The sequence below is a fragment of the Boleophthalmus pectinirostris genome, unplaced genomic scaffold (genome assembly GCF_026225935.1).
Source record: "Boleophthalmus pectinirostris isolate CB_2022bp ecotype Guang Dong unplaced genomic scaffold, ASM2622593v1 HiC_scaffold_10, whole genome shotgun sequence".
Taxonomy (NCBI): domain Eukaryota; kingdom Metazoa; phylum Chordata; class Actinopteri; order Gobiiformes; family Gobiidae; genus Boleophthalmus; species Boleophthalmus pectinirostris.
In genome coordinates this window covers 10,363,973-10,390,977 of record NW_026570971.1, presented here as the reverse complement: position 1 = coordinate 10,390,977, position 27,005 = coordinate 10,363,973, and the positions used below count along the sequence as shown (strand labels likewise).

Sequence of the window (27,005 nt, the reverse complement as noted above, 5' to 3'; positions counted from 1 at the left end):
GTACTAGAAACAAAAATGTGAAATCAAAGAAACTAAAAATTGCAAGGGCAAAATTGGAAATTTATATATTAGGATTTATGTTAAAATCTCGTCTCGTCTGGTGCTCGTGGACTTAATCTCGTATCTCGTCTCGTGAAAAGTGTGTCTCATCCCATCACCACTAATAGATTTTTCTATTGATAACATAACAAAAAGTATGGAGTGAATGAATAATGCTCTGTAAAGTATCTTTGAGTGTCCAGAAAAGCACTATATAAAACTGATTTATTATTATTAAGTGGTAAATTCACAATTGTTGAACCTGATGATAATTTCTGTGTTTTTTTTGTTGTTGTTTTTTTTTAGTTTTTCCATTACATTCAAATTCTAAAATATGGTAATATCATATTCTTAGAAGGGAGGCAAGGTCAAGATTTCCCTGTTGTTTACTTTGCCATGGAATATCCAAAAAGGTAAACTCACAAATGTTGAACCTAGTATTTTCAATTATTACTGACTAAACCCTAAAACTCACTGTAACAATTGCATAATATTTATATATACACAAACAAATTATTTTAAACATGCATACATGCAAACAGATGAATAATATACGTATAGATTACAAAACATAGGGGTAATTAATTGATTCTGATTGATAATTCACATTTTTTATTGATAATTTATAACATTTTGATAATCTATAATGACATAATCAAACAGCAAAACCACTTTTTTTCCCACTTTCTCCTGAAGTGAAATGTACTCGTAATGACAGAATCATCATTATAAACCCATACAGCATATTTTCTTCGATTACCACTTCTTCGTAACGTTTCCACACTGAACGAGCGGTTATATTGAAAATGGCCCAGCTCTCGTCCTGTGCTGCCGGGGGTTTCCTCACTTAACTCCATTTCTACGCCTCTTATGTGAATCACTGCGGTTACACTGATATCGCCCATTACTGTACGGTGTCGTTGTACAGTACGAGGCCCTCGCCTGACCTTCTAGTACCACTCATGGACGTAGCAAATCCTGCCATTCGCCCATATTACTCTATTTTCTGATCTATGTTATAATGTTGTTTCCTCGTCAGAAACATACCAGAAGTTTTGTTTAGTTTCATTCACATGTTTAACTTTTTTTAGACTTTTTTATTCAGGAGTTAAAAAATACTAGCTCACTGTTTCTCAAAGCTAACGGTTACTTTTAAAATTGTTAAAATCGTAAAATATAAAAAACTAAATGAACAAGCTATTCCTTTTTATTAATGAAAGTAAAGACGGCAGAATAATTTTTAAATGTAGATGACTTCAGTTTATTGTTTTTAATATTTATTATGCCTAAAAATTTGCATTTGCATTAGCTTTAGCATTAGCGTTAGCATTGAGGCACAAATCCCTACATTTCTAAAAGCAGAAGTGTCCTCTGTTAAAGTATTCATGTAATTTGTGCACTTTTTAACATGTCTTCAGTCACATCCACTCTCAAAACACTGTCCAATGCGTTATCTTTAAATATTTGTTAATATTAGCACAACTCCCATAGATGCACAACTGGACAGGAAGTCTATTTGCTCTTTGATAATTTGGGAGAGTAGAAAAAAGTGGTGGGGTTAAATAAGTATTTGCTTCCTTCCACTCCTTTTCGGACACAAGTAAAATGTGCGTGACTTTTTGTTAGGGCTGGGTATCATTAAGAAGTTGCCGATACGATACATACCTCGATACACAGGCCACGATACGATACATATCTCGATACAGTGCACTTTCGATTCGATATATATTTCAAACCGATTCGATATAGTTCAATAAAAAATAAAGGCTAAATCATGGCTGTGTTGCTAAAAGTCTTTGTTAAACCACTTCTTGTGCAAAGTTCATATGAAACACAAACATTTTAATCCTCAAAATAGTCAAAATGTCAAATGTGTTGCATAAATGAGTTTCCTTTCACTCCACAAGCAACAAAACTGTAGCTCTGTAACAAAATAATTTAGTAAAACACACGTAAAAATACTCTTGGTGATATATCGATACAGTAGCCCACGATATCGATACTGTATCATCACATTAAACGATACGATATATCGATATTCCGATATTTTTGCACACCCCTACTTTTTGTTGTTGTTATGTAAAAGAAGTCTTTAAGTTTTGTATTATATCTATGTATTTTCATTTTCTGTGCATGTTCTGTACCAGACATGTCAAACTCAAGCCCCGGGGTCAAATTTGGCTTGTAATTATATTTGGCCCGCGAGATCACATCAAATATGTATTAGAGCTGCCCGCCGGCTACAGATAGGCTATAGAGACATTATTTATTTAAAGTTTTGTTGTTATTTTATATTATGCTTGTTCTGGATTCAATGTATAAGCAAAACTATAATTAAACATTTATTTTAATAAGAAAAGGTTTAATATTACATATCTCAAAAAAAGAGAAAACATGCAGATGATGCTGACATTTTTCAATAAATATTTAGTTTGGCCCACAACCCAGTTTTTAATTTTGGCCCTCTGTGAATTTGAGTTTGACACCTCTGTTCTATGCATTACTGTCCAAATAAACATTCATTTATTCATTCGGTGAAGTTGCGGGGCACTTTTGCACAGAGCCTATTGCCAATCTCTACTCAGCAAAAGTTAAAAGGTAGCTGTTTAACTTAAAGTACCACTACATGACATCACAAGGTGGAGCAGAGCATTTTGAGCTTGAGATATAGACAGACTAATCTTAAAAGTTAAACTGATAAAGCCTGTCACTGTAGAGCGTCATTGTACAGTAGGTTTAAAACATGCCCCCCGGTACGTCTCATCGACACATCAAATCTGAAAACAGTTTAGCGCCTATTTTCACTGCCGTTTTGGATTGAGCGAGTTAACATTTGTGTCATTATCCCCGGTCTCCAGTGACGCTGCAGATACCTGATTTCAAACCGTACGCAGCCCCATCGATTGTGGTCGGCGCGTTTCAGCCCAGCGGGGGGGACCACTGCTTGTGTAGGCTGGTGCTGCCGTCGGTGGTGGTTGGGTGTGAAGGGTGAGCTCTGGTCCGCCTCCAAGCCTTTCGAATCGATGTGCTCTGTTTTTTTTTCCTTGATTGATAAAACCGGGATGTCGCAGGGAGCAGGAGGAAAAGGCTTACTGATGTGTTTCTTAATCTTTCTTAGGCTTGTGCTGTCAAATGTCAGCCCTCCCTCCCAACAACGCCGTTTGTGAGAACTAGTGGACGAATAGAGACAAAATAATATCAAAATATAGGTCCGTGTATCATTTGTTCTTTTGAATTTCAATTAAGAACGGAAAACAGCAATATGGATTTCGACCTCTATTTCCAATATTTAATTTAAAGCCATCTTTTTTTCTACTTATTTAGAATTTATTATGGTTTAAAATGTATTATTACCATTTATATTTTTACTTTGTTATTATATTGTGATGTTCGAACTACTGTGTCCAAATAATTTCTCTTGTGGATCAATAAAGTTTGAAATAGTCACTTTAAACTTTAGACTTAGACAAACTGTTTTCCCATTTTATTGTTTTTGTTCTTAATTGAAAGTCAGAAGAATGAATGGTATGCGGACCTAATATCTTTTTTTTTTTTTCTTTGCCAATACGGAACTATTAGTGTGGTGATTTAGAACTTATATTTGTTTTTGTACCAGATGCTTTTCCTCTTGCAACTATGCATAACCATGGATGAAATGTGGTGCATAGGGCTGCGACCATAAACTGTAAATGGACATAGCTAACCCGCTAGCCACCGCGTTCCAACTAGGAAATGAACATGGACACACTTCTGCCTCCATTGACTTTGGCTCCATTTCGCTTTGTAATGAAAAAACGACCCTCACGCCACAACCGCTGCTGTCAGGCTCCTCATTTTGGTCTTAAAATGTTCAGAAAAGAATTCCTAATATGGAAGGAGATTCCAAACTGCAAGCCTCGATGAGCTTCATTTGACTGGAGTCGAACACTATGAGTGACTTCACACTCCCTTAGTCCAGTTCTTTATGGCTGGGACACAAATTTGCCGTGACTGAGACAAGTTTTGAACCAGTTACCCTTTGGTGACAGGGTGGTTATGCATAGAGTTTTTAAAATGTGTTTTAAACGCTTGTTCTAGTATTATTAATTATATTCATTTCATAATCACAAACAACTGGTGTGGATTGTTTTTATTTTTAGGGATGCATAGATCTAATACTAATCAGTCTAATCAGATATCACAGCTGATACTGAAAAATTTGCTGGATCGGATATCGGCTTCCAAATATCAGTTCAGCCGATATTCTGGTTGCACATATGAACCGATATAAGATTATTTACTAGTCGTAGTTGGGATCATAAACAAAGCTGTTCTGTTGTTACTTGAGAGATAAATAACAGCTCCATAAACATATTGGGATCAGTTTTGTCTTATTTTATTTTTGTTTTAAGGAAATAAATGCTGTTTTCAGTCTCTGCCGATACCCGATATCAACCGATACCAGTGCCAATACTTAAACACAGTATCAGAATCTGTATCGGAACTGAAAAAGCTTGATCGGTTCATCCCTAGTCCATTTTTAAAGTCATGGTCACTTCGAAATCCATGGATTGGCTAAAACAAAAATTCCACTTGGTGTACTTTTACATTTTTACAACCTACATTTTTTATTTTTTTTACATACTGTAGTTTTTCATTCTTCACGAACTTTTCACAGTTTTAATCGAAAATCCATCCTCTGAGCAGGACCCTTGAACGATTTGTAGTCCTTTCCCCTCACGCCTGTCCAACCAGTGGGATTAGCGCCCATCGATTAGCCTAGCCTTAGCATGTAGCACCCATTAATTGGAATTTGTATAGCGATTTAATGAATAGTGCCGTGACACGCAGGGCTATGCTGCGGCATGAGAATGGGATTACAAGCAATTAATCTAAAACAGGGAGGCAAAGTCATTAGCCTTCCCTGTGGCAAAGTCGGCCTAGCGGAGCATCGCTAGCGGCTTTCTAACTGCTAAATTTACACCGGGCCCGTCCCTGCTGACCAAGCTCTGGCATATGAAGTCTTTCTCTCAATGTCCAACGCCGTGATTGCTCCCAGTCACTTCTCCGCTCTTTATTTTTCTTCTCTTTGGAGACGCAGAAGGACGGACGGGCGGGCGGAGAGTGGAAAGGCTCCCCGGGGACCAGCCTCGCATCCATTAGGCCAACAGTGTCTACATGTCCCTGAGTTTGACGGGAGGGGACAAAGTGTGACCCTGGGACGTCTCCGCGGCTCGTCTCTCTCTCTTCTCCTCCTGTCGCGTCCTTTACGAATAAATGGCGGCCTGAAATTTGAATAGATGCTCGGCGCGGCGTAGCAAACAAAATAATTACGCTTTTGAAACTGAACCAAGCTCGTCAGTAGCTGTATTGCGGTTTGGACAAAAGGCGAGGTTGCTGGCGCCGCTACCGAACAGCTGGATGAGTATAAGATTTATGAGTTTGAGACGGCTTTTGAATGCAACTTCACCTAAGGCAATGTCTCACCCTGAACCCACCGCTACTCAGACGAACAGATTGAAAACACGGGCAGTAGAGACACTGGTTTGGCCATTAAGACAAAAAAATAAAGTGAGTGGTGTACACAGTAGTCGACCATTAAGTCTACCAAGGTCCTTTATTTCACAAAATGGATTCTTGTGAGCTTTAAGCCGTGTTTATAATGTTACCTCATCAAAAACAGACCTGGAGTTGTGTTTTGTTTCTTTCACACATCATGTTTTAAGTAATTCTACATTATTACCATGTCTAAATCTGCAAAACTCAAAATGCTCTGTTCCACTTCTAGTTTGTGATGTGACTTTTACCTTAGACAATCCCAGATCTGAAATCATCCAGATAATTCTAGCGAAGGTGCATGGAGTTTAAAAACACAGTGGAGCGCTTCCTGGATTAACACATGACAAGGGTGTAACAAAAAGTCACGGTTCGGTACGTACCTCGGTTTTGAGGTCACGATTCAGTTCAATTTCGGTACAGTATGGGTACAAAACAGAAAACCTTTTGCTTGTTGTTTATATGTGTGTTTATTAAACCAACAATTTGAAACGGGAAAATAAAATAAATGCAAAGTGCTGCTTGATAATATTAATAAGTTAAATAAAATATTCTCAAATAAGCAAATGTATGAAATATTTTAGAAAATAAATTCCTTGTAAACAGTAAACAAAACTATTCAAAAAGTGAAATGCAGTTCCAGTATGAAGTTTTACTCAATCTTCATATTTTTAGCCAGAAAAACCAACTTGTCCACATTGTCTGCAGTAAGTGCAGATCTGCTGCAGTTACAATGTCAGTGGGGGAGCGGAGATTCCGTGCCAGTGAAAGTGAAGACCGCAGCATGACGCCTGTAGTTTTGCCAGGCTTCACGTGGTTCGGAGGGACATAGTGAAGGCAGGGGGGCAATTGTTGTCAAGGCGGCCGCCCTAACTATAAAGCGCCGCGGGAAACACTGCCACCCCAATCACGGACAAGTTCCCACGTGAATATTAAAGAGCTGAGACTTGTAGCTGCTCATGTAGTGGCGGAATGTAAACACAAATTGCGTAAACTCACTGGTGCACAGCCCTGCACCAAACCAAACATCCCGCACCAAAACAGTTGCATGAATACACGTACTGTTAAACCCCTACCACATGATATCACAAGGTGGAAAAGAGTGTTTACTGTATACAACAGAAGAACTCAGACTAAATATGCAGGGTTTTGTGTGTTAAAACATGTGTGAATGAAACAAAACACAACTCCGGGTCTGTTTTTGATGAATAAACATTGTAACAGATCAGAAAATGGCCCTTAGATGACCATTGAAAGTAGCTCTACACAAGAATGCACATTGCTTAAAACTATTCCAGTGTGTGATGTTACAATTACAATGTGTGGTGTTTAGAGATGCACAATTTCTGCTATCAGTGAGAAATTACATGACTAATTTTTTGCCCTGTCGGATTCAGACATTTCATTACTTTTTTAATGCCTATAACGGATTTGTACACCTGTTTTTGTAGCATTTTCTGAAATTCTCAAAATGACAAACTGAAGTGAACGCGCTAATCCTGACATCGCTCTTTGTAATTCGACAGTTTGTTTACACGGGATACTCGCGTTAACGTCTCTAAATGAAAAGCTGACAGGTATTTCCCAAAAAGCCCAGACTGTTGATGTTGGCAAAGATCGTTCAGATAATTCTTCTGAACATCCTCGACTTTGCATTTTCACACGCTGTAAACATGCTTTTATATGAACGACCAAAATAGGGGCACTTTTCACCTCTGTGAGCGTGAAATTCTGGTTATTAAATTGTCCTTGCCTTAGTGTTTATACGGTCAACTTTGTGACCTGCAGTTCATTTCTTTTTGCAAATCAGCCATGCCTTGCTGCTAGTTTCACATGAGGACAGTTAAGGACAAGGTGAAATATTAAAAGCTTCACACGTTAATGGATTTTTATGTGTAACTCATTAAGCTTGTCGAAATCTCACCTTTAAACCACAAATTGTTGGAAAGTTTTGAGAAATTAAAGTTCCTGCATTACACAAACTTGAACTCGAAGTTGTTTAGAGGAGATGAACGATTCCAGAGCTGAAATGATCAAAATGATTCTAGTGAAGGTGTGTGGAGTTTAAAAACGCAGTGGAGCACTTCCTGTATTACCACACGACCAGTGGTGTAGTAGGGATTTTTTAAGTGAGTACGCAATTCGTGACGACATCATTGTGATAAATCCCCCATCTACCTCCATCCCAAAAGCCATACGCTCAACTTGACATGCTGAAATACACACAGGTGTCATATAAACAGTTTATTAACAACGAAAACAAAAACAAAAAAAATCACCAGCCCAGTAAAAATCTGTAATTGATTTTTTTTACTCAAAATGATGCTGAATCGTGTTATTAATATTAACGTTGTTTATAATCACCTACAGAACATAAATCATAGACTACAACACATGAACCAGGACCGAACCCAGGACTGAACACAGGACTGAACCAGGACTAAAACAGGTCTAAAGCAGGACTGAACCAGGACTAAAACAAGACTGAACCAGGACTAAAACAGGAGGACTGAACCAGGACTAAAACAGGACTAAACATGGAGCTCTGCACTGGTCCTTTCTACTGCGGTCACCCAACGGTCTACGCGGGCGCACTTGCGGAATCATCCTGACGCTCAGTTCTCGCTTTGTCCTGGTTCAGTCCTGGTTCAGTCCTGGTTCAGTCCTGGTTCAGTCCTGGTTTAGTCCTGGTTCAGTCCAGGTCAGGTTCAGTCCTTCAGTCCAGGTTCAGTCCTGGTTCAGTCCTGGTTCAGTCCAGGTTCAGTCCAGGCTTAATCCAGGTTTAGTACAGGTTTAGTACAGGTTTAGTCCAGGTTTAGTCCAGGTTTAGTCCTCCTGGTTCAGTCCTGGTTCAGTCCTGGTTCAGTCCTGGTCCCTCATGTTTCAGGTCACTATAGGACAGTACTTGCAGATTTCATGAGCCTATGCAGGTTGTTTTCATCATTGCCAATAGCTCCGGTTTGACATTTAAGTTATAGCTATTTATATATATATATGTATGTTGTATGTATATATATATGTATATGTGTGTGTATATATATATATATTATATATATATATATATATATATATATATATATTTATTTTTTTATATCTCACGTCAGCAGAAGAGGGTGGACTGCATACCTCTGTGTTCCACGCCCACTACACCCCTGCACATGACATCACAAAGTGGAGCCTTTACCATTTGTAAATAACTAAATCTGCAGGTTTCTGCGTCAAACATGAGAATGAAACAAAACACAACTCCAGATACGTTTGTGACGAGGAAACAACATTATAACATAGATTAAAAAATGGCGTGATATAAGTCCTTTGAGCTGTTTTTGTTTGTTTACCCTCACCCTCCCGAGTCTCGCTCGCTGTGCAAGCATTCGCCGCGCTCACAATCTCCCAGCTTCCCTGAATGCGACAAGTGGTGACAGGACGTGACCCTCACATGTCTCTCCTCGTCTCAGCTGGAGCCCCCCTCAGCTGTTTGTGGACAAATATCTGCATACATGTCCAGCAGAGGCATGTCCTCACCAGCTCTGTGTGTATACGTGTGTGTTTGTGTTTGTGTTTGTGTGTGAGTGATGGTAGCTGGCGCACAGGGGAGGTTGACAGGCGTGTTAATTGAATTGTGGGAAAAATGCAAATCCCGGCCTGCCTCTTTGAATGGGTGGGCGGGGCTTAAGCGGTCCTCAAAGACAAGCCCAGCTGGATAACTTTGACCACATCCGCAGAGGAGAATGAAGAGTGTGATGTCTCGGTGTATTTATGGTCCTTTTTGGTCCTTTTCCCATCGCTTTGTCAAAGCTTTGTCAGCTTGTGCCTCTGTGCCCAGGCCCCCACATTCAAATTTAAATATTTCTTTTCAATTATGTAACAAGAAAATGGTGATATGATGGACTACTTACAACCAGGCGGTACATGGTTTTCTTTTTTTTCAAACAAACGCACTGTTGAATAGTGTACCACTGCTTCATTTTTGGGGAAAATATTTCAATTTTACTTTTATATTTGCGCTTATACATTTTGAAATCAGGATTTAGTTCACAGGACACACATTAAACACATCCAAGTGCCTTAAAGGTGCATTGTGTAACTTTCTGGTGGAGGGTCCGTCAAATGCTTTGTCTCTTTCATAGTGTATGGTCCAGTTTCGTCTCCATGAAGACCTCCAAGTTATAGGACAGATCTGTGGAGAGGCGACCCTGCTTATAGTCAGAATGTCTGTTTTTCTAGGTATTTTTAAGCTCTAAAACCACCTGTAATTGAATAAATGCAATAATTAGTGCTGTCGAGCGATTTAAAAAAATTGAGAGATTGAATTAATTATGATCTGTAATTAATTAATCTAATTAATCTCTTTTTTAATCTCACCTAAAAATTGCTGAGAAAAGGCTTCAACTTGAGGTATTTTCATTTGAATTCATTGTTACATTATTTTCATACTATCATTAACATTTTTATATAAGTATCATCATTATTACTTTTACTAATCTGCATAAATAAACTCAACTTTACAACATATAAACCATCATCACTCTAGAGCCACATCAGCCCATTTGACATTATAATGTGTTTAATGCAGCTTAAACACCACATGGCTAATTTGCATAAACTAAGCAAAAAAAAAAAAAAAAACGCTCTTGTTTGCTGATGTGACACGACTCAGTGGAATATGAGTGTTCTTTCTGTGACAGAGGGATGTTGGTGAAGGTGAGTCTGTTCTGTGTCTGTGTCGCGATGTTTTCAGAGATCAGACGTGTGCAGGTTTATCACAGATGTGGCGAGAACGGGAATGAAAATTAGGCTACAGTTCTTTGCGGGAGCGAGCGGAGCAGGACTGCACAGTGCGGCACTGTGTCCTAACAACACATAAAAACAGATTTTATAATAAGGCAACTCGCAAACAGAAACAGTAAAGTTAGAGATTAAAAATAAGATTAACGCAATTAAAAAACATAACGCGCTAAATATGACTGTAATTAATCACAATTAACACGATAATTTGACACCCCTAGTAATAATGTCATACTGTGGAACATTTCAAGCAGAGCAATGACGTGTAACCATAGAAACAATCAAGTGACGGATCCACAACCAAAAAGTTACATAATGCATCTTTTAAACATTTGATGGAAAACTGAAATATGAATGTGAAAAGAAATACTAAGTTTAGATTTACACTGATCCAGCTTGTTCAGTCCCAATACAGCAGGGGTCTCCAACCTTTTTCCTTCTGTGAGCTACTTTTTGTAAAACTAAAATTGCAGAGAGCTACTATTTTTAGCGGTTGCCAGAAATTTTGTAAATATAACAGCCATGGTAAGCTGGAGATGAGGCACAGTTGGATATCTGTAAAACACAACCCATTATCCAGTTATCAGGCACCATATTGTACATTTAGAAAGGAAATAGGTATTTAATCAAGCAAATTTGAGTTATTCAGCGCAATATATGCAATTCAGAAATTCCTAGGCGAGCTACTGGCAGCTTCCGAGCTACAGGTTGGAGACCCCTGCGATACAGATATCGATATTATGGCTTTAAAAATCTGCCGATATATTACCTAATGCCAGTGTAGGGATTGAAAAAGTCACTCTTCTTTTCTTTCAAAACACAGTTGCCTTATTACAAAATTGATCTGATTGTGTTATGTAACTGTTATTTATCCTGCAAGGAACCACTGAATGAATTAAAGTTCACATATTATGACACATTTTGGGCCTACATCAGTTAATAATCCCAACCAGGATCTTGACTGAACCGATATCATCCAATCCGATCCACTTTGTTCGTAAAATGTGTTTATATAAAGTTTCCAAAGTGCTGCACAAATACATAATAACAACAATAATAAAATGATAAAATAAATGCTCAGATTTAATCATACTAGTCTTAAAATAATAAAACTAGTCAAATAAAATAAAAGCAAAAAGTAAAATAAGAGTAAAAGTGATGTAACCGATACTTGATCCAGCAAATTATCCTCCATCTGTGCTGATATTTGATACCAGTATTGTATCACAAGCCAAGATCACATGCATTTCAGAACATTTATTCATGCATTTGTTACCAAAATATCGAGATATCATATCGTGGGGCGTCACAATACATCGAATTACAAGATTCTTCGCTTAAATTCATTGTTATGGTGCAGCAACAGCTAAAAAACTACATATACCATGATCCTTTGCTCTGTTTCAGTCCAGTCTAATGATGATAAAAATTAACATCTTAATTATTTGGATTATGACAGAAAAGTCTTTACAAAATATCGCAATAATTATCATACTGTGAGATGAAAATATTGTATCGAGAGTTTTGGATATAGAGGAACATTTTTTTTCTCTTTTAAACTGTCATGACAAGAAATGAAAATATCATCTCGGTGTGCCAAATTTCTGTGTCGCTATACATCATTCAAAGACGTTAACTTCTGACAGAGCTTGAAAAACAACTCATTCAAAATGTCCAACATCGTGACGGTCCCTCGTGCGCGTGGCGTTGACGGAGCCCGGCGTTCCCTGGAGCCTCTTGTGTGGCGAGGGTCTCCTTGAGAAGTCATTCAGATTGAGACAGGCGGAGGGTCAGCTGCTGTGTTTTATTTAAACTATTCACCAGAGACCGCTAGAGTACTCGAGGTATGCAAATTGGATTACTTTGAATATTGCGACTTCTTGGCCTGTGCAGTCTTTTGGAACCGGAAAACTACGCATGTTATGGAGTGTCAGAGTTTGAAATTTTATTATTGTGACAGCCCTGGTCTATTTCGATACTAAGGAATAGACTCGATACTCAATACCGATTCTGATACCAAGATACAAGACTGAGGACTTGGAACATCTTTTCTTTTTATGTGATTTTGTACAACAATTTTGGTTTATTTTCAGTCTTGGCTTCAGTCCAAGGGAAGTCAATTTGCCCCTTTAACCATAAATTATATAGAATTTGATGTATTAATAGATGATAAAAGAATGGAATTTGGTATTAATAGTTTATTGATTTTAGGTAAATATTTAATTCACAAATGTTTATTTTAAGATAAAACCAAAAATGACACTTGACGAATGACCTGAAACGTTTTTTTTAGTTTTTGAAAGCAAAGAGGCTGGGTTTCTTATGTCTTTTTCAAATGATTTTGATTTGTTCCTTTGATCAGGAGCTTTGGAAATGCGATAGAGACATTATTTATTTAAAATTTTGTTGTTATTTTATATTATGCTTGTTCTGGATTCAATGTTTAAGCAAAACTATTATTCAACATTTATTTTAATAAGAAAAGGTTTAACATTGCATATCTCGAAAGAAGAGAAAACATGCAGATGTTGTTGAAATTTTTCAATAAATATTTAGTTTGGCTCCCAGTTTTTAATTTGGCCCTCTGTGAATTTTGCATTTGACACATCTGCACTAGATGGTTTGCAAGAACCCCAGAAGTGCGAGTTTGGGCACCAGCCAATCAGTGAAGAGCCATACATTCTGTGTTGGCAACGATTCCCGAGATCGAGGATTTAAAGCCGGAACAAAGAGAATGTTTGGTGAATTTTATCAATGAGAAAGATGTTATTGCCCTTCTTCCTATGGGATTTGTGAAAAGCTTAATATACCAGTTATCCCTGTTAGCAGCGAATTACATACGTCACAACCAAATAGCAGCAATTGGTTAAATAAAAAAAGTACCTGCCTACACTCGAGCGAATGAATCCTAATGCTGAGAGGTCAAACGGTTTCCATGAAATGAAACTGGCTGATGAATCAGTTTTGTAATTGCCCCATTTGGACGTGAATGTGTTTTTATTCACACTTGTTTTGTTTTTGTTTGTTTGCATCTGGGCGTTCTGAAGTATTAATAAAAACAAAAAAAAAACATGATAAAAGACACAATAGAATGCGATTCTTAACATTAAATAATAGTACTTTCATTTATTATGTTGTGTTCTATGTACGTAATCTCTCCATGGTCCAGGTAGGTTCCATAATGGTCCATGTGTTCTTACTTTTTCTTTTTCAGATACAGCTCAAGATCATTCTAAATCTATTCAGGAAATGTTCACTTTGTGCTGTGAACGTTGCTTTCTTTGTATCAATACATACTCAGATGAGTATCTATGTAGTTTCAATACTGGTTTTAGAATCAATCAATACAATAAAATTTACAATACCTTTGACAATCGTAGCTCAGTTTCTGCAGCAGTCCATTAAGACCAACTAAAGCAAATCCACTAGACAATGTTATTATGGAAATAGGACTTTGTGTTGACGCAGCAGGAAAAGAAATCTATGAGAGTTAGAAAGACAAATTGTTTTCAACACTCCAAATGATCAATTTGTACGACATTTCTCTGCCAGCAAAGTCTTTCCTCAGCGTCGGTTGGTACATCTTCTCCTATGATAAGATGAAATTACAATTTGTTATACTTGAAGCTTTTCGTAAGAAGGGAGGATTTTGTTCGTTGAGTAATTTTGATTTAGGGATGATCCGATACTGACTCCAATCCAAGATTTAAAGATGCATTGTGTAACTTTTTGGGTGGAGGATTGGTCAGCTTTTCTTCATGGAGGTGCTTTGTCTGGAATGTTCCACAGTATGGCATTAAACCTTTCTATTTCATGGAGACCGAACCAGACCAAGTTAGAGGTCAGATCTGTGGAGAGGCGACCCTGCTGACTCTAGATATTTTTAAGTTCTAACACCACTTGTAACTGAATACATTTTACGGTAGAGGTTGTTTAATGTTACACTGTGGAACATTCCAGGCAGAACAATGACAAATCCATAGAAAAAAGCAGGTGACGGACCCCCAACCAAAATGTTGCTCAGTGTATCTTTATTTTATTTATTTATTTGGTTGATTTAGCAGGGACAGTGTACATTAATCAAGATTTCTGTAAATGTACTAGAATTATCCAGAGAGGCTATTTTTCATTTGTAGTCCCTGGACAGATGGTAAACACGGTCACCTTAAAAACACAACAATAAAAATTATTTTTTTTAAAAAGTCCAGTTGTGCATAACAGTTCAAGTAAAAGGCAGTGCAAATACAAACAGACACTAACAACTCTAGAGCACACAGACAGATATTTAATCTAAACCTGCATGCGACAAAAATGATCCAAATGTGTTATGTAGCTGTTATTTATCTTTTAAGAAACTTTGTATAAATAAAAAATTCAATCAAAAGACTTGCTGGGCCAACTATGACCTGTAAATATGACTACAGCTGTGCAAAAATCTTGAAATGTCAATATATCGTATCGTTTAATGTGATGATACAGTATCGATATTTTCGGTATTTTTTGGTATATTTTACTTAATTATTTTGTTACAGTGCTACAGTTTTGTTGGTTGTTTAGAGGAAAGAAACTCGTTTATGTGACACATTTGACATTTTCAGTTTTGATGATATAAATTGGGTGTGTTTCATATTAACTTTGCCCAAGAAGTGGTTTAACTTTAAGACTTTTAGCCAAGAAGCCAGAAGATTTAGCCATTATTTTTTATTGAACCACATCGAATTGATTTGAAATGATTCGTATCGAATCAAAAATGCACTGTATCGAGGTATGTATCGTATCGGCAACTTCTTAATGATACCCAGCTCTACTTATTACATCAATATATCCAACCAGGATATTAGTAGAACCGATATGTGGAATTTGCTATCCGATCCAGCAATTTTTTACAGGATCTGCAGCAATATTCTGTTTTATTAGTTTTATTTAATTGCTTAAAAGTGCTTTGTGTAACTCTGCTTCTCCATGGAGATGTTTGTTATTGTTGTTTTTCTGTAATGTCTGCAAGTTTTACTCAATAACAGGAATTTTATTGACTTAAAAACCTGCATTCTTACAGTGAGTGGGCTCGCTTCTACACAGATCTGACATGTAACTCGAGCCCATTGCATTACCTACTGTCTTTGTGGAGATTAATAAGTGCAATGTTGTACTGTGGAACATTCTAGACGACATCTCCACCAATAGTTACACAGTGCACCTTTCTTTATTGAATCCAGGCACTTTTTGCGTCCTGGGTTTCACTGCAACGCCTTAGCTTAGGTTTTCCGATCTCTCCTCCCCCCGGTTTGCTTCTGCCTTGTTTCTGTGGTGTCCTGGAATGCCGCAATTCCTGTAGCTTCGGGGGGCCTACATTAAAATGCTAATTGTTTTGAAATGAGACTTGCATTTTCTATTTTCGCCTTTATTGTGTAAACGCGGCCTTATCTGATCTCCACTAATCAGCCTGATACCGTAGATGCCAATCCAAACAACGCAGCTTTGACCAGGTACAAGCAGCCAGCAGTAGGTGACAGTAAGTGCTTCTATAAAAGGTCATTGCAGTGCTAATCCTACTATTCTTAGTTCCGGCCCTCAGCTCCTTTGTGGAAAATCTAGGGCACACACACTCTACTCCACTCTACACTACACCTTATTTTTCTGACATAACTTTATTTCTCATTCTGGGGTGGTTTTAAAGGGACGTTCCGTAACTTTTCTGGTGGAGAGTCCCCCAAACGCTTTTCTCCATGGAGATGTTAATGATTTTTTTCTGCAGTATTTCACACTCAGGGATGGGACCATAAATAATAATAATGTTTTATATAATTGTGGTAATCGCCAATGAAGATAATCGCCATTTTATCACCAGAATGCACTCAAAAAAGATACTTATCCTTGGGTGGGCAAACTTTTTGACTCGTGGACCACAAATAGTTCTAAAATTTGATGGAAGGACCAGACCAGGAGCAGATGGATGGAGTTTTTTGGTAATCTGCCTCCATAAGAGAAAAAAAATTATATACATATCCCATGTTATTGAAATATCCCATAATTGAAAGTGATTACAAAGCATTACAACAAAATATCTGTCTTTTAGCCCCACAATATTTACTATTTTTTGAAATGGCTTTTAAACTGAAAAAATAAATAAATAAATAAAAATAAAATAAATAAATACAATAAAAACAAACTAATAATAATAATAAAAATACTAATAATAATACTAATACTAATAATACTAATAATAATATACAAAAATAAATAATAAATAATAATATACAAAAATAAATAATAATAATAATAATATACAAAATAATATATAATAAACAAATAAATAAATAAAAAAAAACAATAATAATAATAACAGTTCGGCGAGCTGGATTAAAAAGACTCGGGTCATACTTTGCTCACCCCTGTTCTGGATCCTTGTTGTTTTTCACTCATAACAAAGTACAATACTATAACAGTTGTTTAAATATGGTACTTTTTCATAGTATTAAGACTATAACTAGTCACATGCATAACATTTTTAAACTGTCAGCAGCTTCAATAATCATCGGGCCAAGTTACAGGTCAGATCTGTGGAGAGGTATTCCCTCCCACAGTCAGAATACATGCTATTCTTGGTATTTTTGCGCATTAAACCCATCCGTAATTGAATAAATGTAATGTAGAGCTGTTTAAAATCATACTGTGGAACATTCCAGGCAGAGCAATGACACTTGCATAGAAACAAGCAAGTGACAGCTCCACTAAGGCTGTGAATTTTGAGCACGATTTCGATTTTTGTGTCAAACAATTTCCAAACTCATATAATCAAATTGAAGCTTAACATGGTTTATTTTGGGATATTTTTTATATAAGTAAGTGTTTTATTTTTTTTTTAAATATAGAGATTGTAGAACAGCTTATTTTGGATACATTTATGTTTTTCTATGCCTTATTTCATGTTCAACGTATGTTTTATTCATTTTATGTTTTATACATCGCAAAAACTGCTTTAAGGTACAGATCTGTGCCTATATTTATTTTCAATTTGAAAGTTTTGCACAAATTTAGAGAGATAAATGCTGAGTAAATGCATCATGTAACTAAAAAAGAATAGTTTCAATAATCGTGATTTCAACATTGACCAAAAGTAATCGTGATAATGATTTTTTTCCATAATCGAGCAGCCCTAGGACCCGTTACCGAAAAGTTACACGGTGCACCTTTAAGAAGCGCACTCCCCCCCGTCCTTCTTTCTCCCCGTCGTCTGTCGTCTTGGGTTGCCGCGGCCGTGTCAGCTTCCTCCGGAGAGGGGAAGTGATGCGTCAGGGAAAGTGCTTTTATCTGCCAAGCCATCTGATCTCATGCGATGCGATATTGAGATAAACACAGCGAGACGCAGAGAGAGATATAGAGCGAGGGATGGGGACGGGGAGGAAGGAGGGGGGTTGGTAGTTACAATTTTGTGGGGTGCGGAAATTTTGCCCCGGCGATGATTGCCAAATTTACAAAGAGAATGCGAGACGAGGCTTGTTAAAAAATGTGTTCCCCAGCGCGAGGATGTAGCCTTCTAACACGGTGTCACCGGGTGTGATGGGAGCGCCACGTCTTTCCTTGACAGGCAGGAGTTGACTGTCAGCAAGAGGAAACCTAGCCCAGCTCTGTAGCATTTTTTTTATTTTATCTTTTTTTTTTCTCAAACTTTGTAGGAGGTGCGTAGAAGTTTGCATTTGAATGGGCTGTGTTTTGACAGGAAGAACAGCTCTATAGAAAGAACAAAACGCGTCAAATTTCAAAAAGACTCTCGGTTTGTTGTAACAAGCAAAAATGGGGAGAATTGTAAGGAGTAGACTTAAGGACGCAGCAATCTAATATTTCCCATACTGTAAAATTTGATCTGATATCCTAATAGGCCTGTAACGATCACAGATGTTGCTGGAAGATTAATTGAGCAAGAAATTATTGCGTTAAACGATAATACTGACATTTTGAGACCATTTTCAACTAAATAGCGTCATTTCCGGACTATAAGACCCTACTTTTTTCTCACACTTTGAATCCTGCAGCTAATAAAACGCGATGCGGCGAATATATGGACGGATTCTTTGTTTGGCACATTGTCCATTCATATAAACGGTCTATTGTTTGGTAACACAGCGGATACGCGCAGCATGAGTGCAAAAAGCGCAGCTGTCTGTGCGATTAACACATGGATCTCGGGTTAACATGAAGTTGTGACACTAGTGATATTGTCAACGCACTCAAATAGCTTATCGATGTGTGATCAAATTAATTATGATGCTAAATGAACATTAATGAGTGGGATACGTCTTACCCGTGTGCGTAAATGATCAGAAGAAACATCTCAAACTTCAGCAGACATCCACTTGTACCTGATAGATAGATAGAACTAGCACCGCCCCCAAGAGAGTCTGAAATCTGCTGAAATCCTCCAAGACACTGACAGGATACAGACAGGACAGCGGCTCTTTCTGCAGGAGACATGCTCAGTAGAGACGGGGGTGATACGCCGAGGAAGATGCTCATTTAATTGTGTTTTGAACAGTTATTTTGCGCTTCATAAAACACCCTCCTCATGGAAACACACAAAGAAATGCAGATGATGCAGCTTTTAAATTAAAGGTAAAGGTGGTCGAAGAAGGAAACAGAGCTGCTGCACGTGAGCTCAACTTCAGTGAGTCGATGGTGAGATTTTGGCGACGGCAGCGTGACGAACTGACTCCATGCAAAAAGACGACAAAAACTTTCAGAGTCGATAAAAGCAGACGGCCTGAACTTGAAAACGTTCTTGAAGACGTGGACACCTGCGGCTTATATTCAGGTGTGGCCTATTTATGTACAATTTTAAAATTTGTTTAAAATTTTGTTGATGCGGCTTATATTCAGGTGCGCTGAGTAGTCCAGAATTTATGGTATTGACAATTACAGCTGATATTCTGGTTGGACATTGATCTAATAAGACTACTTATTGGTCATAGACGGCCAAGAAATTCTCATAATGTTTGAATTTTTATTTACACAAAGCTTTAGTAGTTATCTGAGGGTAAAACGGCAACATTTGGATCAGTTTTGTCTCATTTTGTTTTAGTTTAAAGGCAATAAATGCTTTTAATAAATTAATAAATGCTGTTTTCAGGCAATATCAGCAGATATTTAAAGCTATATTATCAGAATTGGTATCGGAACTGAAAAAGCTGGGTCTGTGCATGCAATTTTCTGCTTTGTAATACACTGGGAACTTTGCCACGCAGATTTTGGCAAAGTGGGGACGCCAAAACGGATGCTATTTTGGTTGATGAGAAAATGCGTAATTTGGCAATGTAGGTTTTTGTAGCTTCGGCCACAAATGTAATGCTGTGATCTAAAAGACAAGCGGACTGTCCAGATGGTCTGTTTTATAGTTGTCCATTAGGAGTGGACAAAACAGCACGGCCATGTTGTCCAGTGAGCCGCCAAAGCAGCTATGATTGGGAAGACGTGGAATCGCTTTAGACAAACATGCTAAGTATATATTGCCATGTGCGGTGTGGGGGTTAAGTTATTTAAATTCTGATTTCTGATTCAAATTCTGATGCAATTTTTCAAGTTTAAATCTAAAATTTGTTGGCTGAAGTGTAGAATTTTTAATATTAGATGTAAAAATTATAAGAGTTTACCATTTAATACCGTATTACACATATAACAACATGCATAATATTTAGGGTTGCCAAAAGTGTCGAAGATCAGATACTAATCGATAAAACTAGTTCAAATTACTTTCTAGCTTTAATACAAGTATCGATACTAAAAATAAAAAAAAGTCACATCACCAGGACCTAAACTAACCTGAATAGTTTTAGAATGAGCTCGAGCTGGATCAGAGCAAGTATAAGAGCACATAGACAAGCAGCACGACTGAGGGATTACACAAATATAAGGTCTAGGGTTGAGCGGTATCCAAATTTTGATACCGTTAAACCTTCTTATTGCCGTATTACCAAAATTTTTTAGTACGACTTTGATAAAGCTACGAAGCCGCACCTCTGTATGGTTTATACGTGTGACCTGCAGAGTTATATTCTCTGAAAGGTTTCACATGAACCATCTCTAACGCAATAGAAGCACAGAACAGACTCACCATCAGCAGCACATCCTCTGTCACAGAAAGAACACTCATATTCCACTGAGTCATGGCCTTTAGTCCAACAGAAGCTGAACCGCATCAGAGCACAAGGAGACAGCTGTTTTTATCAGCGCTTTATAGTTCATGCAAATGTGTTTTTAAGTTTCGTTTCTGTAAAATGTAAACAAATGTGCGCCTAAAGCCAAAATGCTGACAAATTGCAGAAGTGCTAGTATTTTTTGGGGACCAACTCGCTTGCTTTTGGACTTGCCATATTGTCTTGGTCTCTTTTATGAGCGTCACGCGACAACAAAACGAAACTAATCAGACGTCTCCCCACACAGTTAAAAGAAACATTATAGACATGATTAGTTTTAAATCATGATAGCATCAAATTGAAAATATAAACACACATTCATCTGTGCTGAGCAAACAAATTTAGGTATCAGTATTGCAATATTATATTAGGTCCTTATGCGCTGCAGATTTTTAAAATGACTGTAATGAAACTGATACTGTTTCTGCTTTGCTGTTTGCTGGTTGCTGTTTCCAACCTTAATGTTGAAAATCACATTCTCTTGTCTAAAGAAAGTGTGTTTTCATTGTGGTATCGGTATTGAGTATCACGTCGGTTCCTTAATATCGAAATGGAGTTTGAAATTTTAGTATCGTGACAGCGCTATTAGACTTGTATCCAAACATACAATTTGTTTTAATATTATATGTACATGTATTTTTGTATTATCAGTTTATTTCAATGTTTGTGTTTCTCTGTCGTAATAATGCGCTCACCCACTATGGTGCAGTTTTAAATGGTCAAATGGAAAACTAGATTGGCTGACCAGACGAGCGCACAATTTAGAAAAAAAAACAACAAGTTACAAACCGGTGCAATCACAGGACATGCACACACCAAATTGCTGTAGACAAGACGGAATTGGCCCATCGGAAACGTGACACTGCGCTCCATGTGAATGCAAAGCTAATGCAAATGAACGATATGGTATACCTCCCTTCTGCGCAGCGGGGCCACGACTTCATTACATCCACGTGTAAGGCTGTGTCGCCGTGTTTAAATGTTTCCATACACTGTCAGCCGCCATTAGAAGCGGATCACTGAACCTAAAGATGACAGGGCCGACTCCCTCATCACCGCGCTAAACAGACCTTTTCTATTACCGGTGTCAAGTTTTAACCAAATTGGTGCGAGGGAAGAAATATTTCACAAAATATTGAATTTCAGTGATGTATTGAGGAGCATGTTAATTCAGTGGAATGATTTGTAATTTTACACCTGGTTTAATGATGCTGTTTTTGTATTAGGGTGTTCATTTGAATTAAGGTCAAGCTTAATATTTGGAAATGTTTTAGTTCCATAGAGATCAAAATGTTATGCAGATTCATTTACCATTTTACCTTGTTGTTTTATCAGCCCATGCAATAGACCAGAGGTTTTCAAATTGGGTGAATGTGAGTTGGTTTTAGTTCTGGGTTTAGTTCTGGGTTTAGTTCTGGGTTTAGTTCTGGGTTTAGTTCTGGTTTAGTTCTGGTTTAGTTCTGGTTTAGTCCAGGTTTGGTTTTTAGTGCTGGTTTTAGTTCTGGTTTAGTCTGGTTTTAGTCCTGGTTTGGTGCTGGTTTTAGTCCTGGTTTTAGTTCAGGTTGTAGCCCAGGTTTTAGTGCTGGTTTTAGTTCTGGTTTAGTCTTGGTTTTAGTCCTGATTTTAGTCCTGGTTTGGTGCTGGTTTTAGTCCTGGTTTAGTTCTGGTGTAGTCCAGGTTGTAGTCCAGGTTTTAGTGCTGGTTTAGACCTGGTTTTAGTCCAGGTTTTTAATCCTGATTTTAGTCCTGGTTTAGCCCTGGTTTTATTTCTCGTTTAGTATTGGTTTTAGTCCTGGTTTAGTTCTGGTTTTAGTCTTGGTTTAGTTCTGGTTTTAGTCCCAATTTTAGTTCTGGTTTAGTCCTGGTTTTAGTCCAGGTATTATTCTTGATTTTAGTCCTGGTTTAGTCTTGATTTTAGTCCTGGTTTTTGTCCTGGTTTTAGTCCAGGTTTTGGTCCTGGTTTAGACCTGGTTTAGTCCTGGTTTTAGTTCTGGTTTAGAGGTGCAGCCCACGCACTATACTCGAGAAAACATGACCCGCGCTGCATACAGGAGGAGGTGCAGTTCATGCGGCGTATGCAAGACAAAAAAGGTGACGCTCCAAACTGTGAGTAGGTTGTCAAAATGGTGACATAATTTTACAGCTAATACACGCGCGTACAATTACCAATAACAACACTGCTGCAGATGTGGATCGTTATTTTTTTCTTCACCTGTGTGTCTCACCTTTTGAAAACCACGGCCGTAGACTCTATAAAGAAGTTGACTGAAAGGAGTGAGACTTCATCCATATCGTTCAGCTCCAGTCAAATGAAGCTCTGCAAGGGTTATTATAAGGGCAAATTTCAAGCCCAGTTTCATATTTGAAATTCCGACGGTGAGTATCTAAGCAACTCTGTCAATCAAACCTGTTAGTAACACTAGTGGGAGCTACCTTGGCAAAAGAAGTTGTCTGTAAATCAAGATATGAACATTAATAACAGAAAAATATGGCAAAATAGCAAAATAAAAACACCAAGATCACGTAGAGCGAGTTAATACGAACATTTTGAGGAAAATGAGGAGCCTGACAGCAGCAGTTACGGAGAAAGGGGCGATGTTTTTTCAATATAGAGTTGATTGAAGCCAGAGCTGATGGAACCTGAAGCGTGCACATGCTCATTTCCTATTTGGAGTGCAGCGACTAGCAGTTCAGCCATGTCCATATAGAGTCTATGTCCTTTACAAGAACACTGGGGGATTGTGGACACACGTTCTCAGTAAATCCTGCAATATTTTAAGGATTCATTGTGTAGGGATTTAGGCTTTAATGCTGTCTTAGTCAACCAAAAAATTGTATTCGTCGACTAATCATTTTATGTAGATTGCGTGTATTAATATGGGATCATGGCAGAAAGGGGCAATTAGTGAGTTAGCTAAAGAAAAAGGCAGATTAAACTCATGATTCACAAATTTAATCTGTCTATTGTTTCCTCCTCTTTCTGTATAATTAGTTGTTTTTGCATGAACTCGTGCGCAGGTGCAGTGTTGTGAGAGCTGTTTGGTCAGTTGCATAGAGATGTGTAATAGTTTTGAGAGCTTTTGTCGCATTTCACAATAGTTCATTAATCATTAAGCATCCAGACATGTTTTTCGTCAACTACAACCTTATTATTGTGTAAGAAAATGTGGCTTGCCCTGTTTAATTGTATGTTTTTTTGTTTGATTGATTTTGTTTTTATTTCGAGGTTGTGTCAAGAGAGAAACAATCATGTATAATGTATTTTCCGGACTATAAATCGCTCTGGAGTACAAGTCGCACCAGCCAAAAAATGCACAATGAAAAAGAAAAAACATATATAAGTCGCTCCAGACAATAAGTCGCACTTTTTGGGGAAATGTATTTTGTAAAATCAGAGACCAGGAACTGAAAGGAACAGAATCTTGAAAGAAAAGTTATAGTAATAAAAACAGACTATGTTAATATATTCAGATAATTATACCATAAACAGCAGAACAGAACAAGTTTACCAAACTCTCCATCTCACTCCAAATCACTAAATCCATTGAATTCTTCATCCTCGGTGTCACTTCTGTGCGACCTCCGGAGATGAACCATAGATACATGATGTAAGAGCACCGTTTCTTGTTCTGTGTAGCTGTCGTCAGACTCAGCATCAGTTCCAGTTAGAATTATTCCAGCATTTCTGAATCCTGACAGGATGGTTTCGATTATCATTAAAGTTCAGGCTTTGTCGATCCATCCAGTGAGTTCCAGGAAAGTTGCATGGTGCACCCAGCCGGTTACCGTGAAGCTGTGTTCTCTATTCCCGCTTTCCGCCAGTCCTTCACAAATTTCTCGCTCACTCCAAACTTTCTTTCTGCTGCTCGATTATCGTTTCGGCTGAATATTTCACTACATGCAGCAGGACAGCGGCTATTTCTTCTGGAGGCATGCGCAGTAGAGTGAAGTGACAGTGGTACAGGAGTAATAGGAGCAGCAGATACTGACACACAAGACTAGAGCCTCTCGCAGCTGTCATTCTGAAAATGTTATATATAAGTCGCACCGGAGTATAAGTCGCAGGAAACACCCAAACCATGAAAAAAGTGCGAATTATAGTCCGAAAAATACGGTACTAAATATACATTGTAAACAACAGAAAAGCACATTTCTCAAAAAGGAGTGGGAAGAAGAAAAACTTAAATCAACCCACCCCTGTTCATTACATAATTTCAAAAATTATGTGGTTGCTTTTGTTGACGTGACTTTGAACATGCAGCCATTCAAAGTTCAGCCATATTTCTGTCAATTCTAGTTGACTTTTGTACTTGTTTGGGATTTGAATGCGAAACTGCAATGTGTTATCTGCTGGATATTGTAGAAACATCCTGTGCTGGCATTGAGCAAGAACATGAAGTATGGAGACTGGAGTAAGACTGTTCTAGGATTGCAGACACATTCACAGCTAATTTCTCATGTTTTAAGTATATATTGCATAAAAAACATGTGTTACCCTGTTTAACTGTGTGTTTTTCATTCACATATTGAGAGAAAATGGTCAAAAACGTGTCTGAAATTTGAATGGCTGCATGTCGGAAGCCATTTTAGTCAGCGTTTTCAACTCTTTTCCAGATCTGACTGCGATATTGCAAAGTGTCATCTATTGGACTTTGTAGAAACCTCTGGTGCTCGCATACTGAGCAGCGCATTCTGATACCGCTTTCACTGATTCACAACCTCAAACCATCCCCCGAAAAGCGACTCATCTTTGGACTTGAATGCGCCCTTTGCAAAGTGTGCCTCTGGTGTCACAAAAGCTCTGAACCGCGCTCACTACACATCAACAAGCCTGTCCAAAAAGCTGTCACACTCCCTGACCAGCTTATTTCCCTTTTTCGGCCCAACGCTGGGGCTAGCTCGCTCGCGCTTTCAAAACACAATGCAAATCACTCAAGTCGGCCATGCAAAAAGTCCCCAAACATGCGCACACGCACACATACACGCACGCGCTTTCTCTTCCTGTGTCCTCTTCCTCTACTTGTATGTCCACTATTTCACCCACCGTTTTGAATACACCCCCCTCGTAGCTTTTTTTCCCCTCTCTCCCCTGCCCCCCCAATCGGCTTTTGTGCAGCGTCTCTTCATGCTCGACCAGCCGTGCCGTGACTCTTGGCTTCAAAGGCTACCTCATTCATCAGTCACTCATCGGAAAGAGGGTCCCATTCAGCCTCGCGCTAACACACTGGGAGGAGTATATAAAAAACCCCAGCGAAGTGCATGAAAAAGAAGGAGGGGCTGCTGGAGGGAGAGGGCGACTGGCGCTTGACCGGGGGAGACCTGGGGGGTACGCGGCAGGGGTGTCCACGCTCCCACACTTATTTTGGAGGCCACTTGTTTCAAAAGGGTAGAAGGGGAAGGAAATTGACCAAATTGTTTAATTTGTGGGAGTGGTTTTCAGTAATCAGTTTTAGAATGTGTCAATCAATCAGGATACATGTGAATTTTTTATAATTTTTTCATCAGTTTTTGTTGAAAGGAGAAGTAAAGGTGCTTGCAGTGTTCCAAAGTTATTCCGCACTACATTCAGACTGCAGGGCTTAATGCTCAATTCTGATTTTTTTGTGAAACTGATTTTTTTTTTTGTGAGGTCATTCACATTTCCAATTAAATGTGACTTGTATGTGATCTCCTGTGTGAACTTTAAACGTCCCAAAAGTGTCCCGCATGCACATTGGAGGACACGACGACGTCACACACAGTGAGCGTGTTCAGTGTTTACGGAAGTCGCCTAAACGCTGGGCTTGTCTCCCAAAATACAGTCCAGTTCTTCGTAAAATGGACAGGTTACACGTCCACGGCCACTTCGTTTGTTTGAGTCTTTAGCCTCCTTGTATTTGGCTCACAGGCTTTTTAATTTTCATTGACGTTGGAGCCAGGACCGCCTGTAGCTGCTCGGACATTTCTTTGGCAATCATGTTAAAAAGACCCCTGCAATTTGGCCTGAATACAGCGATCCCCCCCCAAATATTAATAAACTCACTAACCTCGTTTTACTGCCATTGACTAGACTCCAAGCCTGACGTGTAGGTGGGATGAATGCGACCTGGCCGTTCAGACTGAAGTCGCTTGTCAAAAGATCAGATATGTATCGGTTTTAGGAGCACATATCCAAGTGGTCTGGGTCTCATTTGGAAAAAATCTGATCTGTGTCGTTCAGACTGTATACGGACGAAAAAATCTGATTTGGGTCACTTCAGGCGGCAGTCTGAATGTAGTCATAGTATCCCAAGTACCCTAAATATTCACCACGATGAGTTTATAAGAGCTTTTCACAACTGTCAGGCCAGAGCACTGATGGTAAAATTAACTACAACTCGTCTGCTTATTCATACTTCTTGATTTTTTAATCTTTTTTTTTGTGGTTTCCAAAAATCCTGACCCTTTTACAGCCTGTATACTTTTTCGTATCCTTAC

At 38.3% G+C, this 27,005-nt stretch overlaps 1 protein-coding gene across 1 annotated transcript in view; it reads left to right on the top strand.

Moving 5' to 3' along the window:
• Positions 1-27,005, top strand: part of hs6st1a (heparan sulfate 6-O-sulfotransferase 1a) — a 196,092-nt gene that overhangs the window by 43,062 nt on the left and 126,025 nt on the right. The window lies entirely within an intron of this gene.